The sequence below is a fragment of the Vulpes lagopus genome, chromosome 3 (genome assembly GCF_018345385.1).
Source record: "Vulpes lagopus strain Blue_001 chromosome 3, ASM1834538v1, whole genome shotgun sequence".
NCBI lineage: Eukaryota > Metazoa > Chordata > Mammalia > Carnivora > Canidae > Vulpes > Vulpes lagopus.
The window spans coordinates 79,907,090-79,911,705 of record NC_054826.1 but is presented as its reverse complement, the minus strand read 5'-3'; the positions used below and the strand labels follow the sequence as shown (position 1 = coordinate 79,911,705).

General features: G+C 43.7%; 1 non-coding gene across 1 annotated transcript; it reads right to left on the bottom strand.

Moving 5' to 3' along the window:
* Positions 1-3,943: 3,943 nt before the first annotated feature.
* Positions 3,944-4,050, bottom strand: LOC121488456. The gene has a single exon (XR_005987084.1). It is a non-coding gene; the product is annotated as a U6 spliceosomal RNA (small nuclear RNA).
* Between the last annotated feature and the right edge of the window lie 566 nt (positions 4,051-4,616).

Genomic DNA, 4,616 nt, shown 5'->3' with positions numbered 1-4,616 from the left:
TCGCCGGACATTCAGTCTAGAGGAGCACCAAGACTGGAGGCCCTCCCAGTCTTGTTTTTGCCATCTTTCAAAAGTCTCTCCTTTCTCTCCGGAGTGGAGGATATCCAGGACATCTTAACCCCGGAAAGAGGAGGAAAATAAAACGAGGCACAATAGAACAAATGGAGGCTTGTTTCCTACATGGGCCATGAGGGATTGTCTTCAATGCATGGAACTCAAGTTAAGTCTGCGCAGGTCCTGGCTTCTCCCAGGGACCTTCACTGACACTTCATGGGATTGTTGGGACAATCTTCCCACAGAGAGATGGGGATGGGGATGGCGGCTCTCTAGTCCCATCCATGCCATTGAAATCATCTCTGCAAGGTCACAGCTCACACCTGTCATCTCGGCTGGATTCTGTCCACCTCCCCCTGGATGTCTCCCAGTCTTGAACTTCTTTGGAGAACAGACCCATGCTAGGCACTCTCCTGATTGACTTTCTCCATGTAATTCCGGGTTCCACAGTTTTCCAGATAAGAACACAGTGGGGGGAAAAGTCACTCCCACGCTGCCCCTCTGCTAGTCCCTGGACCAGTAACTCTCAAAATTATGGAGCGGTGGAGACAGAGTGCTATCTCCTGCTAGCCGGTTCTGATTCACCTCCCCTGAAGGTTTCTCCCTCCCCTCCAATCTCCTAAAGGCCCATTCCAGGGAGAACCAGACATGTCCTTTCAGATGTGTTGAGAATGTTTGGGAAGATTTTGCAGGTGGTGGGGGGTGTAGTGTGGAAGGGCCTATCTTCCCCCTTCCCCTGAACTCTGAGATGTATTGGGGGAAATGTGTAGGAAACTAATGTCCATACATCTCAATTCTTCTGATACAGATCATGGGCACTAAAAGTCAACTTTCCACAAGAAACGGTGCCTCTCCTCCATATCTTTGAAATACGAAAAATTTATGTGACATGGAACTGAGGACAGATAGCAAACTAAGGTGGCCCAAAAGATTGTAGGGATGATAAATGGGTTTCAGTGGGTGGTGGGAGCTGCTGAGAGTTTATACTGATTATCAGTCATCACTATGATTTGTGGAGGATTTCATTTTACAAAAGGAATTAGAGATGATTTGAAATTACTGCAAGATAAATTCACATTACCTTACTTGACTTCAAAACACGTCATGAGTGGGAGGGAAGGAATGGAGTGATGGCTTGCACCTGTAGTCCCTGCCCCATGCTAAGTAGACTGTCCCCCGAAAGGCACCCAGGATGGGGCTAATGATGATGCATCACCACAGAGCTTTCTTTCTTCACACAATTTTTTTTGCTGTTTCATCAAAATCGAAGTGCATCCATTGAACCTCATCACGCGTGAAGACTCCATCCATCAGGTATGACAGAGCAGGGAAAACGATGGTGAGATGTGCTAGTGGGGTATTTTCTGAAAGCTGCCTTCTGACCTGCAGTTGGGGAGAGGGGCTAGCCTTGGAGCCAGGTGGAGAGAAAGATGGTGGTGTGCCACCTACCCTCACTTGCATGAACAGGTTGAAAACTAAAACAAAAGGAAGGCCCCTTCATCTCCTCACAGAACAGCCTCTGAAAAACACTGACAAGCTGCCAAAGTTATTTTCCAGTGGTGAGGTGGAAAGAAATGCTGTGTTTGGGATGGAAATGAGTAAGGGAGGCTGAGACATAGCCCTGTGCTCTGCCAGAGATGATCCTGTGTATTTTCCACGAGGTTGCGAGACCTCTAAACTCTAAGCTATGTCTTGTTGATGTTTCACAAAAGATTTAGGTCAATTGTCCATGCTACTAAATGAAGCTGGATGCTGATGGAAGTTGTGGGAAAGCTAAAGCCCCAAAGCTACTCTCGCTGCTCCCAAAACTATATGGTTCCAAAGCCTGAAGGCAATTTGGGGTTCTTCTCTTACTGCCACCATGATATGTCTTTCATTTGGCAAACATGCACTTTATTTTTTTTTAAGTTTTTATTTAAATTCCAGTTAGTTAACAGAGAGTGTACTGTTAGTTTCAGGTGTGTAATACAGTGATTGGACACTTCCATACATCACCCGGTGCTCACCATGACAAGTGCATTCCTTAATCCCCGTCACCTATTTCCTCCATCCCTCCCCAACCTCCCCTCTGGTGACCATCAATTTGTTCTCTATAGTTGAGTCTAGACACACATGTACTTTAAATGTACTGTGCCCAAGAAACCATGCTAAGCTTTAGCTGAGTGCCAGGAAGATTTCAGATTTTGCCCCATAGGAAGTATGATCCCAATGGGCTGACAGCAAACCTATGCACCTGTCAGATTACCCTCTGCCTACAACCTTTCCACCCCTTGGCACTTGCAGTGGCTACCAGTGTATCCCATCTGTTCCAACACTTGCCTTTGGTCCTGAACAGGGCTTCCTGGACTGACCTCCATCATGTAACCAGCAGGAATTCTTCATTAATGACCCAGCATTGTCTAGCATCATTGTTGCTATGGTGATAGTCACTTATGAATATATTAGGAGAAAAAGAGCCACATTCTAGCAGGTGTACAGTCCTGGTATGGCATACAGCACTGGCTTATAAAGTTCTCTAATTTTCCCCAAGACTTCTCTTTTCCCCAAGACTTAAATTAGGAACCGATATGTAACTGCTAAGAACACGATTTCCCTAGCAACAGGAGAAATGCTATTCCCTCCTGTTGGGGAGGCTAAAAATAACATTGCATGTACCACTGTAACCAGCTGGAATCTACGAATCATCTCCTGTAACATCCCTCTGGTCATAGCAGATGCCTAACTCCCTGTCTCATCCAGCATCAAGGTGACCTTTCTAAGGCACAAATGTCATTCCTGCATAGAATCCTTCAGGCTTCCCTTTTGACAAGGGAGGGGAAAGGTCATAGTCAGCTTGATCCTTGTGAGCAGGGCAGAGCTCTCTTCCCCTTCCCCAGCACACCAATGTTCTAGGCATAAGCAATCACTCAAGATTCTCTGAACAGACCGTGTGTCTGCCTGCCTGGCTGCCTGCCCTCTCTCCATCCCTCCTCCCTCCCTCCCTTCTTTTTGATATAATTAACATACAATAAAATAAAAAACATCCTAAGGGATGTTCAACGAGTTTTGACAACTGTATCTGCAGGGTGAGATACTGAACATTTTCAGTGCTCTAGAAAGTTTCCCCATATCCTTTTCCAGTCGATCCACCATCCCCCTACCTAGAGGCAACCATTTTCTGAACTTCACTGCCGCAAATTAGTTTTGTCTATTCTGGAACTTCATAAATGGAATCATATAGACAATATTATTTTGTGCATTCCATTGTGTGCATATGCCACAATTGGTTTTATTAGTTTCAGAGGTAGAATTTAGAGACTCATCAGTTGTATACAACACCCAGTGCTCATTACATCTCGTACCCTCCCTGATGCCCATCACCCAGCTACCCCATCCCCCACCACCTCCCCTCCAGTGACCCGCAGTTCGTTTCCTAGAGTTCAGTGTCTCTTATGATTTGCCTCCCTCTGCTTTCATCTTATTTTATTTTTCCTTCCCTTCCCCTATGTTCATTTGTTTTGTTTCTTAAATTCCACATATGAATGAGTGAAATCATACAGTATTTCTCTTTTTCTGACTTATTTCTCTTAGCACAATACCCTCTCTTTCCACCCATGTCATTGCAAATGGCAAGATTTCATTCCTTTTTTTTCTTTAAAGATTTTATTTATTTATTCATGAGACACAGAGAGAAAGAGAGAGAGAGAGAGGCAGAGACACAGGCAGAGGGAGGAGGCACCATGCAGGGAGCCCCACATGGGACCCGATCCCGGGTCTCCAGGATCAGGCCCTGGGCTGAAGGCGGCACTAAACCACTGAGCCACCCCGGCTGCCCGATTTCATTCTTTTTGATGGCTGAGTAATATTCCTCTATGTATATATGTGTGTGTGTACACATTTTCTTTATCAAAAAAATATGGAATGCTTCACAAATTTGCACATCATCCTTGTACTGGGGCCATGCTAATCTTCTCTATATCATTCCAATCTTAGTATATCTGCTGCTGAAGTGAGCACTATGCCACTATTTTAAAATCTACTTTTCTGTTGATGGACCTTTGAGCTGCTTTCAGTTTGAGATTATTATGAAGAAGGCTCTTAAGAATATTTTCATGCAAAAAAAAAGAATATTTTTATGCTAGTCTTTTGGTGAACAATCATTTATTTTTCTTGGGCAAATGCCTAGAATTGGAAATGCAGGGCCATGGAGTAGCTGTATGGTCATCTTTACTAGAGCCTGCCAGATGGTTCTCCAAACTGCATGTGTCTTTTGACTCTTCTATCTACATCCCCACTGACATTTGTTTTTTGTTTTTTGTTTTTTTATTTTACTGTTCTGGGTAGGTGTGTCATAGTGTCTTATTGTGGTTTTAACTTAACTTGCATTTTTCTAACAATTAATGATGTGAGTATATTTTCATGTACTTACTGGCCCCTTGCATATTGTCTTTTGTGAAGTGGCTGTCCAAGTATTTTGTCCATTAAAAAATTGATTGTTTATTTTCTTATTAATTTATTAATACTATGTTCTGGATGTAAGTATTTATCAGATATATGTTCTGCAAATAGTTTTTCCCTATCTG